Source organism: Triticum urartu, chromosome 2A, assembly GCF_056163025.1.
Source record: "Triticum urartu cultivar PI428250 chromosome 2A, HENAU_Tu73, whole genome shotgun sequence".
NCBI classification, from domain to species: Eukaryota; Viridiplantae; Streptophyta; class Magnoliopsida; order Poales; family Poaceae; genus Triticum; species Triticum urartu.
In genome coordinates, this window is record NC_141874.1 from 162,096,496 (window position 1) to 162,111,980 (window position 15,485).

Sequence of the window (15,485 nt, forward strand, 5' to 3'; positions counted from 1 at the left end):
GTTAGAACTAGAGTCATACCTAGAGGAAGGAGGGAGCATGCCTGCCTTCTTCTACCTCTAGCATACAGCTCGAGGGGCATCATTGTACTCACTAGTGCCTTATGATCATGCGGAGACCCCGCAGAGCAGGACTAGGGGTGTTATCTCCTAGGAGAGCCCCGAATCTGGGTAAAGTACGCCGGTGTTCGTGTCTACGCCTCATCCTGCTTCCAGGCACCGACGACGTTCTACTCGCTCCCACCATGATAAGCCATCCATTGGCATATGTCGCACCCAACCCCCGACATTTGGCTCCCATTGTGGGGCGAGGTGCGCCGTCTCCCGGAGACCTATTCTGTACGGGAGCCTTGTTCCTTCCTGGCGAGCGCAACCAGCCCGGCACGCCAGACATCGTCTGCGCCAATGCGCTGTAGTGTGGAGGTCGCTTGTGCAGTGAGCTGCCTCGCCGAAATTGTTGGTGAGATTCGCCTCTCTGATGAGCCCGCGTCTGATTTGGGCACAGAAGGCCCCGAGAGCCGCCTCGTCAACCTTCTCGATCAGTTCCACGTCGCCAGCGAGCCTGCTGTGGAGTTGGAGTCGGTCGGTTCCACCGACCCGATGCTTGTCGACTCCGACACGGCATCGCTTGACGCATTCCCCACCAACATGGTGGTCTACAACGAACCGCTTCCTCGCGCGGACAGTGGCGGGAGCACCGTCACGGAGGTGCTCCTCATCAGCCACGGCGAGCGCTCTGGCGGAGGTGGCCAGGATCCGTTGCAGGCTGCAATGCAAGACCTGACTGCGCCCATCCCGGAAGACACCGACGCAGAGACGCTGGAGGCACGCCATGTCTAGCTCATTGAAAGCGCCAATCGGCTGGCCAGCATGAGACCCATTTCGGAGGCCTACCAGTGTGAGATGGATCGTGCCGTCGGCGGCACGCCGGCTTCTGGTGGGCCTAGCCGCATTGGCCCGATCCGGTAGCGTGGCGCGACCATCGCCAGCATGTTCGGGATAGATCGTCCCGTCTACGCCATGCATGCAGAGAATATACGAGCTGCCCAGGCGGCAGCAGACGAGCTAGACAAGCTCGAGGGCGACGAGCGTCGCCACATGACGGAGCGTGTCCAGTAGCTCCTTGACGCGGCTGCCAAGCAGCAAGAGGCCGGCTGCCGCGCTGAAGCGCCCAACCGGCGAATTGATGATCCGCCTCCTCGCCGGGACCAAGGCGCGACATCTCGGACACCGACTAGTGGCGTCCGCGATAGGAGAGACAAGGAGCCGTCTGCCAGCCGCAGTCGGACTCGTATCACCATCGAGCGCGACCAAGACGGCCGCCCAAGGACTGTGCGACAACGAGATGATTGTCCGCCTTCCCCTCTCCGTAACGAGAGGCGCATTTCCCCGCCGCCTGTTGACCACCCGACGCTCGGTGACTGCCTCGGTCGACGAGAAGGTTTCGGAGAGAACGACGCCCGCCATCGGATCGACCACCTCAACCGATCCCTGGCACTAGAAGAAGAAGATGATGAGCTAGGTCCACCTTGCTTTGGCCCCCGCATCCGAGATGAGCCCTTCCCCAGAGGGTTCACGCTCCCGAGAGATACGCCCAAGTACACCAGCTCCGTGAAGCCGGTAGACTGGCATGTCGACTACTCCACAACCGTCAGCATCGCCAACGGCAACAAGCACGTTGCCATGAAGTACGTTCCGCTCATGCTCCAGGGCACGGCCCAAACGTGGCTGAACAGCCTGAAGGCCCGCAGCATCAACAGCTAGATTGATTTCACTGAAGCCTTCATCCGCAACTTCACTAGCACGTACAAGGGGCCGCCCAAGCCTCGCCAGCTCTCCTTGTGCATCCAAGGCCCCAACGAGTCGACTCGTGACTACCTCACACGCTGGGCGAGCTGCGCAACTCCTGCGAGGGCGTGCACGAGGTGCAGGCCATCAAGTAATTCACTGCCGGGTGCCGAGAGGGCACCATAATGCGACGAGCCGGCGACCCTCGATGAACAGCTGATCATAGCAAACAAGTACACCACAACCAGCTCCTCCATCAAGGCGGAAATCAAAGTTGAAGCATCTGACAAAGTGGCTCCTCAAGCTCCTCGGACTCTGGCTGGCAACACCAGTCGGCGTCAGCAACCGAGCGACAACAAGTGCAAGGCCTCGCAGTAGGCTTCCACTAGCCGGTAGGTAGCGACAGTCGAAGATCGGCAGCCAGAAGGGCAGCCTCCACCCAGGCGTCAGAAGGGCGACAAGACCAACTGGTTGCCCGCCTTCTCGTACGAGAAGACTCTCGATGCACCCTGCAAGTTCCACAGCGGCACAAAGCCGTCCAACCACACCACTCGGAAATGCCACTGGCTCACCAGGATCGCCAAGGGTGATGGACTCCCGCCTCCTCCTCCCCAGCAGCCGGCGGTTCGGCCAGTCGGCGCCATACAAGATGAATACCCTGAAGAGCATGGAGCTTATGTCGTGTTCACCAGCGTGGCCGACGATAGGCACAACAGACGGCAACAACGACAAGAAGTAAATGTAGTCGCATCAGAGACCCCTGAGTTCATGCATTGGTCTGAGAAGCCCATCAGTTGGAGCAGAGTTGACCACCCGGAGGTGATGCCCAATCCCAGTTCTTATGCCCTGGTTTTGGATGCCACTTTCTCCATGGAGAGGTGGGCTGCTCGCTTCTCCCGAGTCCTGATAGATGGCGGCAGCAGCATCAACATCCTATACCGAGACACTATGGAGAAGTTAGGAATAAAACAGAGGCAACTTTAGCCTAGTCGGACTGTATTCCATGGCATAGTTCCTGGCCTTTCCTGCTCACCAATCGGCAAGACTCAAATTGACGTCCTCTTCGGAGACAAAGAACACTTTCACCGAGAGCCAGTCTGGTTTGAGGTGGTGGACCTCGAGAGCTCTTATCATGCACTACTTGGCCGACCTACTTTGGCCAAGTTCATGGCGGTCCCCCACTATGCCTACCTCAAGATGAAGATGCCAAGCACCAAGGGAATTCTAACCATAACTAGGGATTACAAGAAGTTGTCCGCCTGCGCGGCAGACAGTAGCCGGCTAGCCGAGACCCTCATGATTGCGGCTGAAAAGCGGCTCCTTGACCGTGTTGTGGCAATGGCAGGCAAGCAGCCGGAAATGCCACCCAACCCCAAGGAGTCGGAAGCTGAGGGCTCGTTCAAGCCGACCAAAGAAACAAAGAAGATACCCTTGGACCTGGAGCACCCAGAGAGGCATGCTGTCATAGGTGCGAACCTTGACAGCAAATAGGAAAGTGAGCTCGTCGGTTTCCTCCGTGAGAATCGAGACATCTTTGCATGGTCTCCCAAGGACATGCCCGGTGTTCCGACGGATTTCGCCGAGCACAAGCTACATGTCCGACCTGATGCCAAGCCAGTCAGGCAGCCCTTGCGCCGCCTGTCAGAAGAGAAGAGAAGAGTTGTTGGAGAAGAGATAGCCCGGCTTCTAGCAGCTGGCTTCATCATGGAGGTATTTTTTCCCGAATGGTTAGCCAACCCAGTCCTTGTGCTGAAGAAGAATAAGCGGTGGCGCATGTGTATTGATTATACCAGCCTCAACAAAGCTTGCCCCAAGGTCCCATTTGCTTTGCCAAGAATTGACCAAGTAATTGACTCCACAGCCGGATGCGAGCTGTTGAGATTTTTGGATGCATACTCAGGGTATCATTAGATCAAGCTGAACCCGGCCGACAGGCTGAAGACCGCCTTCATCACGCCATTCGGAGCCTTCTGTTACCTGACCATGATGTTCGGCTTGAGAAATGCCGGCGCCACGTCTCAGCATTGCATGCAGAAGTGTCTCCTCAAGCAACTCGGCAGAAACGCCCATGTCTATGTGGACGATGTTGTGGTGAAGATGGAGAAGCATGGAACACTACTAGAAGACCTCAAGGAGACCTTTAAAAACTTGCGCTGATTTCAGATCAAGCTCAACCCGGAGAAATGCGTCTTTGGAGTACCAGCCGGCCAGCTTCTTGGCTTCCTGGTCTCAGAGCGCAGCATAGAGTGTAACCCTGTGAAGATCAAGGCCATCGAGAGGATGGAGGTGCCCACCCGACTGCTGGACGTGCAAAAATTCACCGGCTGCTTGGCATCTGTCAGCCATTTCATCAGTCGGCTAGGCGAGAAGGCTCTTCCCCTGTACCAGCTCATGAAGAAGACCACTTTTTTCGAGTGAAACGACAAGACGGATGAAGCTTTTCTCCAGCTCAAAAAGATGCTGACCACTTCGCCTGTCCTGGCGGCTCCGACTGCCAAGGAGCCCATGCTTCTCTACATCGCCGTCACTAGCCAGGTGGTTAGCACAGTCATAGTTGTGGAACGAAAGGAAGAAGGCAAGGCACTACCAGTCCAAAGGCCAGTGTATTACCTGAGTGAAGTGTTGTCTGCCTCCAAGCAGAACTATCCACACTATCAGAAGATGTGCTACGACATACACTTCGCCGCCAAGAAGCTGAAGCCATACTTTCAAGAGCACCCAATCACTGTTGTTTGCACTGCTCCTCTTGCTGAGATCATTGGAAGCCGAGATGCTTCAGGCCGAGTGGCCAAATGGGCCATAAATTTGGCCCCCTACACCATCTACTACCAGCCTCACACCGCATCAAGTCACAAGCACTGGCCGACTTCCTCCTCGACTGGGCCGAGACCCAGTACCTGCCGCCAGCACCAGACTCCGCCCATTGGCAGATGCACCTCGATGGTTCCAAGATGCACACCGGTTTGGGAGCCGGCATCGTCCTCACCTCTCCCAAAGGTGACAAGCTCAGATATGTGCTACAAATCCACTTTGCCGCCTCCAACAACATTGCTGAATACGAAGCACTCATTCACGGGCTCCGGCTTGCCAAGGAACTCAGCATTCGCCGGATCCTATGTTATGGAGACTCTGACTTGGTGGTCTAGCAGTCGTCAGATGACTGGGACGCCAAAGATGCAAACATGGCAAGCTACCGTTTCCTCGTCCAGCAACTCAGCGGATACTTTGAAGGGTGCGAGTTCCTACACGTGCCAAGAAATGACAATGAGCAAGCAGATGCCTTGGCATGAATCGGCTCGACCCGGCAAGCAATACCAGTCGGTGTCACCCTGCAACGCCTCCTTAAGCCGTCTATCAGGCCATCGCCAGAGTCAGATTCCATCTTCGTGCCGGCTCCTCCTGAAGTAGTCGGATCTGATTTGAGGACCTCAGCAGCCGATGCTGGGAATTCGGCAGGCGGCCCGGGGACTGCAGCAGCCGCACCCGGCCTGGGGACTTCAGAGACCGGCCCGGGGACTGCAGCAGTCGGCCTGGGGACTTCATCGACTCAGCAAGCGGCAGTCGACTCCAACCCACCGCCTCCCGGCCCAACCACCCTCGTGCAAGTTGCAGTTCTGGCAGTCGAAGAAGTAGCAACACCTTCATGGCACAGCCCATCCTCAACTTTCTGGTGAACAAAGAGCTGCCGACTGATGAGATCTCGGCCCGACAAGTCCAATGCCGGGCATCAGCGTACACCATTGTCAATAGAGAACTTGTGATGCGCAGTGTCGCTGGTGTGTACCAGCGCTGCGTGGAGCCAGAGCAAGGTCAAGCAATCCTCAAAGATATCCACCAAGGTGAGTGTGGCCACCATGCGGCTTCAAGAGCTCTTGTTGCCAAAGCTTTCTGCCATGGGTTTTTCTGGCCGACTGCTCTAGAAGACGCCAAAGGCTTGGTCCAGAAATGCAAAGGGTGCCAGAAGTTCCACTCTAAGGCACATCAGCCGGCTTCTGCACTAAAGACCATCCCCATTGCCTGGCCCTTCGCTGTTTGGGGGCTCGATATGGTGGGACCATTCAAGACATCACGCGGCGGCATGACTCATCTTCTTGTCGCGGTGAACAAGTTCACCAAGTGGATAGAAGCAAAACCAATCAAGAAGTTGAATGGTCCGACAGCTGTGACTCTCATTGCCGACATCACCATCCGGTATGGCATACCACACAGCATCATTACTGACAATGGCACAAACTTTGCCAAAGGCGCCTTGGCTCGTTTTTGCGCGACGCAGGGCATCCGACTGGACTTAGCGTCCGTTGCCCATCCACAGTTAAACGACCAAGTGGAGCGAGAAAATGTCCTCATTTTGTCCGGCATCAAGCCCCGACTGGTCGAGCCTCTGGAGTGCTCGGCCAGATGCTGGCTCGACGAGCTACTGGCCGTCCTCTGGAGCCTGCGCACAAATCCGAGCAAGTCAACCAGCTTCATGCCCTTCTTCCTCGTCTACGGTGCCGAAGCCGTCATCCCGACAGACATAAAATTCGACTCCCCTCGAGTCACCATGTACACCGAAGAGGAGGCAAAAGAAGCACGAGAGCACGGCGTCGATCTACTGGAAGAGGGCCGGCTGCTGGCACTTAGCCGGTCCACCAACTACCAATAGAGTCTACGCCGATACTACAACCGGAAGGTCAAGCCAAGATCCTTCCTAGAGGGAGACCTTGTGCTTCGGCTGATCCAGCGAACAGCTGGCCAGCACAAGCTCTCGGCACCTTGGGAAGGCCCCTTCATCATTAGCAAGGTGTTGGGCAACGACTCCCTACTACCTGATTGATGCTCAGAAGCCTCGAGCACGCAAAAGACACGACTCTGGCAAGGAGACGGAACGACCATGGAATGCAAACCTCCTCCAAAGGTTTTACAGTTGATGCAGTATGTAACAAGCCAACTTTTGTATTAAGTATGAAGACTCCAGGTCCCCCGAGAAGAAGCTCGGGGACTGCCCTCCTTTATTTATATGATAAGTATTATGCCTATGAATGTGTTAGTCCGCCTGGCACCGGGTTCGACCAGTCGACCGGGGGCTTGCCGCCTTGTACTATGTAATGCTTCCAGCAGCCGGACAAGTAATGTGTTGGCACTTAAGCCCTCTCCTGCCAAAGCCGTAGCTCGCAGAGCGGCTGTTCGGTAGGCAGGAGTCAAAGGCAGAAAAGGGTGCCCACATGAAAAATGGCTAAGGACCCAAAAGTATGTACATAGTTCAAGCCGGCTCCCCGCCTGACCGATCGGCTGCTGCGCAGCCAGCCGACTGGCTTCTACCTAAATTACTAAACACTCTAGTCGGCTAAGTACTTGCCTTCCGGAAAGTGGCTAAGTACTTGACCCAGCCACAGTCCGCAGAGCGGCTGTTCGGCTGGCAAGACGGCAACTGAGGGAGGGCGGCAAAGGAAAAAATGCCAAGGAGCAGAAAGCGAGAAGAGGTAGAACTCGGCAAAAATATTTACATATCAAAAGGCCATTGGCCAACATTCAACAGAAGTTTGAAATACACCCCGCGGGTGGAATTGTGCGAAGCTAACAAAGTTTGTCGAGACTGATAAGCACGTAAAAACAAAGATAAATTGGCAGCCTAGGGAGTAGCAGACGGGTTTGGTGGAACAGTGGAGTCGGTGGTGCCGGATGGTGGAGCGACCAGCTGGTCAGTCTCCGCTTGGTTCCCTTCAGCGGCAGTCGGCCCGCTCTGGCATGGCTCGTTGCTGGAGGCATGGTCGAGCTGAGGCTGGCCGTCCGCTTCGACCTCTGGCGCTTCCTATTCACCTTCCTCGCCCTCCTCGTCTTCTCCCTTGTTGCTAGAGTCAATCACTTCGGCCGAGTCCTCGCCATCCTCCAGGTTCAGCCTGAACCACTCTGCTGGCGCCTCGGCACCATTCTCAGCCAGCTCCGGGACGAAGACGTTGGTGTCGGTGTACTCGGCAATCGCCGCCGCCCACTTGATGAGATCACGCTCCACTGCCACCAGCTCCTCCTGGGCCTCCTGTTGAAATGTGGTCCATTGGGCTAGATCTAGCCCAGGGTACCACGTCTTGACGAACTCCAAGGCCCGGCGTGCGCCAGCCCAGGCCGAGGAGCCCTTCCAAGCATCATTGGATGGCCGACCGCCACTTCCAGCCAGTCGGCAGTCCGGCTGGGAGTGCGCGGAGCCGGCATGTCTGGCCACAGGGCGGAGATCGCCTGGGCCCCGACACGCTGAAGACAACGCAACATCCGATGAGCCGTCCGAAGGCGGGCCTGGATGCTGAGAAGCTGGTCGCTAAGGGACTGGGTGCATCGATAGCGATTTGTGCTCCTTCCGCCCTCCGTCCCTCGCGATAGGCCTCAATAGCCTGGTTGGCGGTGCCGGAGTGGCCAGGGAAGAAGTCTGCATGAGCAGAAAGCAAGTGAGGCAGAAGCCGGAAGCTAGAAGTCGTCCTGGTCCGCAGTCAGCAGATCAAAGAAAGAAGAAGGAAGAAGTTTATCGTCAACCATGTCTTCGATCTCGCCGAAGCCAGCAGTCAGCATTGCCTCCTTATCAGTCCAGGCGGAGCGTTCAGTCTCGAACTCTACAAGGAAACTGGACTCCTTCGCCTCCGCCTCTTTCTGAGCCGTCTTGAGAAGCTCCGCCTACACCGTCAGCTGCGTGGCCAACCGGTCACGCTCTTCGGCCAGCTTGCTGCACTCCACCTCCTTGGCACGTAAGGCGGTGTCAGCTTCACCAAGCTGCTGCTGCAGGGTAGCGTTGGCATCTGCAAGAAGGGAGAAAGGAAAAGGCGTCAGTAGCCAACGGAAAAGAAGAACAGTTGCCGGGGAGATCCGGCCCGACTGCTCAGCAGTCAGCCCGAATGGCAGGGACTACAGCCCGCGGGTGCGCCAGCGCGCCCCCGCAGAGAAAGAAAACAAGGAATTACTCTGGCTCTTCGACAAGTCGACGGTCCGTTGTCCAGCTCTCGGACGTTAGAGTTGAAGGCAACTGCGTGGAGGTTGTGATAGTCCTATAAAGAAGACAGCAGATGAAGTCAGTACTCGGAGCTCGCCTATTGAAGTTTCGCGCCGCCTGCTCGGTAGGCGGCCCGAAATTCAGGGACTACACCCAGTGGGTGCACTGGCGCGCCCCCACAGAGAAGTACAAGAATTACAAGAGTCAAAGATGAAGAAGCATACCCGGATGGCTGCTCGCCACTCCAGGAATGCCTGGTTGCACCGCTTCAGGGCGTTAGCTTTGGCTCGAAGTTTGCCTTGGACGTCTAGGATCTCCTGGTTCAAAGGGCCCGTCTCGCCTCCTCAGACCTAGTCGGCGGGCGCAGTGCTGGTCGCCTTAGCGTCCGGGATCGAAGAGCTTGCGGCACTGACTTCCAGCGGGCGCGGCGCCGAATCCGCCTTTGCAAACCGGTGGCGTGATGGTGTGCGGACCTCGGGAATTGGGGCCGTCACCATCTCGCTTTCGGCTGGTGGCGCTGGCGGGTCAGCCGGTTGCTTGTCCCGCGCTCCCTCAGTCGGCGGTGGTGGAGGCACGACTACGTCCGGCATGACGATGTCGCCACCTTCCCTCTCCATGATCGGTCGACCGTCGCTGGCACCCCCAATCGGTGCCACAAACTCTGGCGATGGCGGCACGGAGTTCAGGGGCATGACAAATAGCGGCTCCTGGTGGCGTGCGGTTTCTTCAAGCCACTTCTTTCCGGCCGCATCGGCCTCGGCCTCCGCCAGCTTCTTCAGCACGGTGGCCTCCGCCTTGTCTGGCTCTGCCTTCTCCCGGTGGGCGGCCTCCTTCTCCTCACGTGCCTCACACGCGTTTCGCTCCTGCACCTCCCGGAGGTCGGCCGTAGGATTGATTCGCCTGCTGGTGGTGGAGGCCTCCGCCGACTAGATAACGGAGGCGGTGGCCGACTTCTCGAGTGAGAGCGGAGCCCTAAATCAAGAAGGCAAGGAGAAGAAGCTTAGATAAAATCAACAAGAAAGGAGGGCACGAGAAAAAGATACTTACGCCGACACCATGGGAGGCGCCTTCGGGAGTTTCTAAAAATTGGCCGCCTTCGCGTCGGCTTCATTCCGCCTAGTCGCGGTGGTCGTGTTCTTGGCCTTCTTTGGCGCGCTGCCAAACAAGGCGACACCCTGTTTACGCTTTCGCGTACTGCCTCGGGCGGTCGGGTTGGCGGAGGGGCCCGCGTCTGCCTTGCCGGCGCCTCATGAAGGGCGCGGCTCCTCTCCTCCTCCTCCTCCTCGAAGTCGTCCGGCCACGACTCGATGCCGACCCCCACTTAGGAGCCGCCTGCTCCGTAGACACCGCCTGTGGGGTCATCTTCCAAGGCGGCCGCCCCCAAGTCGGGGTCGTCCATGTCGCTCACAGCTCAGTCCGGTAAGTAGGGGCCGCCCACCCCCACGATGGCGGCCGTCGCCTCGGACAAATAGATCTGTTTTCAAGTAAGAGGCCGACTGGTCGATACAACAAGACGGAATCAAGATAAAGCACGGAAGAAGGAAAAGGTTGAAGAGCTTACGGCAGGCGGCGGGTCCGCGCGGGAATACGGTTGCTTGCCGAACTTCCAGGACCCGTCCAGCTTGAGGTCGGAGATCTCGTTCACCAAGTCTCCCACCTCGGCAGCCGACATCTCCTTGGTACACAACTCGCACGGATCGCGGTTCCCGCTCATCCGGCTGATCAAGTGAGGCTGGCCTTGGAGCGGGAGAACCCGGCGCACGACAAAGGTGACCAGCAAGTCGGACGCTTTGAGGCCTTCGGCTTCGACCAGCACTCGGAGTCGATTGATGGCGGCGACGCTGTTTGCTGACACCGGCTTCGACTTGTAGCCCCAGTTGGCCAGAGGCTCAGCTGGTGGTCCGGCTTCGTAGGCCGACAAGTTGATGAAGTCGACGGACGGGTCGACGTTCTCCACATAGAAGTAAGACTGCTGCCACATCTTGACCGACTATGGCAGCTTGATGGCGGGGAAGACATTCCGCGGCGACGGTCGGCGCACCGCGACGAAGGCACCACACTGGGCCGCCTTCTCCTTGGCGGAGGTGCCCAGCTTGGTGTAGAAGAACGCCCCCCACAACTCGATCATGGGGAGGACGCCGAGGTAGCCTTCGCACATCATGATGAAGGCGGATAGAAGCATCACGGTGTTGGGCGTGATGTGATGCGGTTGGAGATGGTAGAACTCGAGGAACGAGCGGAGGAAGGCACTCGCTGGCAGGCCGAAGCCGCAGATGAAGTGCAGGCGGAAGACGACCCTCTCGCCCTCCCCCGGCGCCGGCGAAATCTCCCCCTCGGGAGGCACGCGTGGCTTCACATAGCCCGCGCCGGGAAGACGTCGCATGTCGTGGAGGAAGGCGATGTGGTCATCATTGACGTTAGACCCGTCCCAATCTCCCCCCCGCTCACGCGCCATGAAGAGCTCGACAAGGAAAATGGCACGGAAGGGGAGCTGGGGATCGAAGCAGGGCCAAGAGGGCTCGGGGCAGAAGAGCTCGACGGAAACTAGCGGTAGCAGCACTCCGGCGGAGCTCGGGGGCGCTGCGACGAGAGGAGGAAGAAAGAGGCAAGAGTGGGGCAAGAGGGCGCGCGTGCTCCGCCGCTTGCCCTCCTCCCCCTAGTTATAGCCGTTGGGATATGAAGCCAAGGGGGCGGGCGTGGGATCGTGGGATTAACTGTGCCCACGACCCCACGTTTATTGCGCATAGTAACTCCGCGGAGAAGCTTGATAACCCACAAGTATAGGGGATCGCAACATTTTTCGAGGGTAGAGTATTCAACCCAAATTTATTGATTCGACACAAGGGGAGCCAAAGAATATTCTCTAGTATTAGCAGCTGAGTTGTCAATTCAACCACACCTGGAAACGTAATATCTGCAGCAAAGTGTTTAGTAGCAAAGTATTATGATAATAGTGGTAACAGTAGCAAAAGGTAACGATAGCAAAAGTAATATTTTTGGTGTTTTTAGTGATCATAACAATAGCAATGGAAAAGTAAATGGGCGAAGAACAATATATGGAAAGCTCGTAGGCAATGGATCGGTGATAGAGAATTATGCCGGATGTGGTTCATCATGTAACAGCCATAACCTAGGGTGACACAGAACTAGCTCCAATTCATCAATGCAATGTAGGCATGTATTCCGAATATAGTCATACATGCTTATGGAAAAGAACTTGCATGACATCGTTTGTCCTACCCTCCCGTGGCAGCAGGGTCCTAGCGGAAACTAAGGGATATTAAGGCCTCCTTTTAATAGAGTACCGGACCAAAGCATTAACACATAGTGAATACATGAACTCCTCAAACTACGGTCATCACCGGGAGTGGTCCCGATTATAGTCACTTCGGGGTTGCCGGATCATAACACATAGTAGGTGACTATAGACTTGCAAGATAGGATCAAGAACTCACATATATTCATGAAAACATAGTAGGTTCAGATCTGAAATCATGGCACTCGGGCCCTAGTGACAAGCATTAAGCATAGCAAAGTCATACCAACATCAATCTCAGAACATAGTGGATACTAGGGATCAAACCCTAACAAAACTAACTCGATTACATGATACATCTCATCGAACCCATCAACGTCCAGCAAGCCTATGATGGAATTACTCACGCACGGCGGTGAGCATCATGAAATTGGTGATGGAGGATGGTTGATGATGACGAAGGCGACGGATTCCCCTCTCCGGAGCCCCAAACGAACTCCAGATCAGCCCTCCCGAGAGAGTTTAGGGCTTGGCGGCGGCTCTGTATCGTAAAACACGATGAATCCTTCTTCTTTATTTTTTCTCCCCGAACACGAATATATGGAGTTGGAGTTGAGGTCGGTGGAGCTCCAGGGGGCCCATGAGGTAGGGGGCGCTCTCAAGGGGCAGGCGGGCCCCCACCCTCGTGGCTAGGGTGTGGGCCTCCTGGCCTTGATTCTTTGCTAGTATTTTTATTATTTCCAAAAATAATCTCCGTGGAGTTTCAGGTCATTCCGAGAACTTTTGTTTCTCCACATAAATAACACCATGGAAATTCCGCTGAAAACAACGTCAGTCCGGGTTAGTTACATTCAAATCATGCAAGTTAGAGTCCAAAACAAGGGCAAAAGTGTTTGGAAAAGTAGATACGACGGAGACGTATCAACTCCCCCAAGCTTAAACCTTTGCTTGTCCTCAAGAAATTCAGCTGAGAAACTGAAACTGATAAAGAAAAACTTTTACAAACTCTGTTTGCTCTTGTTGTTGTAAATATGTAAAGCCAGCATTCAAGTTTTCAGCACAGATTATGAACTAACCATATTCACAATAACTCTTAGGTCTCATGTTTACTCCTATCAGTAGCATAATCAACTAGCGAGCAATAATAATAAATCTCGGATGACAACACTTTCTCAAAACAAATCATAATATGATATAACAAGATGGTATCTCGCTAGCCCTTTCTGAGACCGCAAAACATAAATGCAGAGCACCTTTAAAGATCAAGGACTGACTAGTCATTCTAATTCATGGTAAAAGAGATCCAGTCAAGTCATACTCAATGTAAACTAACAATAATGAATGCAAATGACAGCGGTGCTCTCCAACTGATGCTTTTTAATAAGAGGGTGATGACTCGACATAAAAGTAAATAGATAGGCCCTTCGCAGAGGGAAGCAGGGATTTGTAGAAGTGCCAGAGCTCGGTTTTGAAATAGAGATGAATAATATTTTGAGAGGTATACTTCCATTTTCAACATAACAACCAAGAGATGGCGATATCTTCCATGCTACACACATTATAGGCAGTTCCCAAATAGAATGGTAAAGTTTATATTCCCCCTCCACCACAAAGCATCAATCCATGGCTTTGCTCGAAACAACGACTGCCTCCAACTAACAACAATCCCGGGGGAGTTTTGTTTGCAATTATTTCGATTTGATTTGCATACAACATGGGACTGGGCATCTCAATGACCAGCCATTTTCTCGTGAGTGAGGAGCGGAGTCCACTCCTCTTGACAATAACCCGCCTAACATGGAAGATACAGACAGCCCTAGTTGATACATGAGCTACTTGAGAATACGAAACAGAATGTTTATTTGAAGGTTTAGAGTTTGGCACATACAAATTTACTTGGAACGACAGGTAGATACCGTATATAGGTAGGTATGGTGGACTCATATGGAACAACTTTGGGGTTTATGGGATTGGATGCAGAAGCAGTATTCCCGCTTAGTACAGGTGAAGGCTAGAAAAAGACTGGGAAGCGACCAGCTAGAGAGCGACAACAGTCATGAACATGCATTAAAATTAATCAACACAGAATGCAAGCATGAGTAGGATATAATGCACCATGAACATAAATATCATAGAGGCTATGTTGATTTTGTTTCAACTACATGCGTGAACATGTGCCAAGTCAAGCCGCTAGAATCGTTCAAAAGAGGATACCACCCTATCATACCACATCACAACCATTTTAATAGCATGTTGACATGCAAGGTAAACCATTATAAGCACCTAGCTAATAAAGCATGGCATAAGCAACTATAATCTCTCATTGTCATTGCAAACATGTTTATTCATAATAGGCTGAATCAGGAATGATGAATGATGTCTACTACACAACCTTCTTCTTGTAGACGTGGTTGGGCCTCCAAGTGCAGAGGTTTGTAGGACAGTAGCAAATTTCCCTCAAGTGGATGACCTAAGGTTTATCAATCCGTAGGAGGTGTAGGATGAAGATGGTCTCTCTCAAGCAACCCTACAACCAAATAACAAAGAGTCTCTTGTGTCCCCAACACACCCAATACAATGGTAAATTGTATACGTGCACTAGTTTGGCGAAGAGATGGTGATACAAGTGGTATATGGATGGTAGATAACGGTTTTTGTAATCTGAAAATATAAAAACAGCAAGGTAACTAATGATAAAAGTGAGCATAAACGGTATTGCAATGATAGGAAACAAGGCCTAGGGTTCATACTTTCGCTAGTGTAAGTTCCCTCAACAATAATAACATAATTGGATCACATAACTATCCCTCAACATGCAACAAAGAGTCACTCCAAAGTCACTAATAGCGCAGAACAAACGAAGAGATTATGGTAGGGTACGAAACCACCTCAAAGTTATTATTTCCAATCAATCCGTTGGGCTATTCCTATAGGTGTCACAAACAGCCTTAGAGTTCGTACTAGAATAACACCTTAATACACAAATCAACCAAAACCCTAATGTCACCTAGATACTCCAATGTCACCTCAAGTATCCGTGGGTATGATTATACGATATGCATCACACAATCTCAGATTCATCTATTCAACCAACACAAAGGACCTCAAAGAGTGCCCCAAAGTTTCTACAGGAGAATCACGATGAGAACATGTGCCAACCACTATGCATAGGTTCATGGGCGAAACCCGCAAGTTGATCACCAAAACATACGTCAAGTTAATCACGTGGTATCCCATTGTCACCACAGATACGCACAGCAAGACATACATCAAGTGTTCTGAAATCTTTAAAGACTCAATCCGATAAGATAACTCCAAAGGGGAAACTCAATTCATTACAAGAGAGTAGAGGGGGAGGAGAAACATAAGATCCAACTATAATAGCAAAGCTCGCGATACATCAAGATCATGTCACCTCAGAAACACGAGAGAGAGAGAGATCAAACACATAGCTACTGGTACCTACCCTCAGCCCTGAGGGAGAACTAC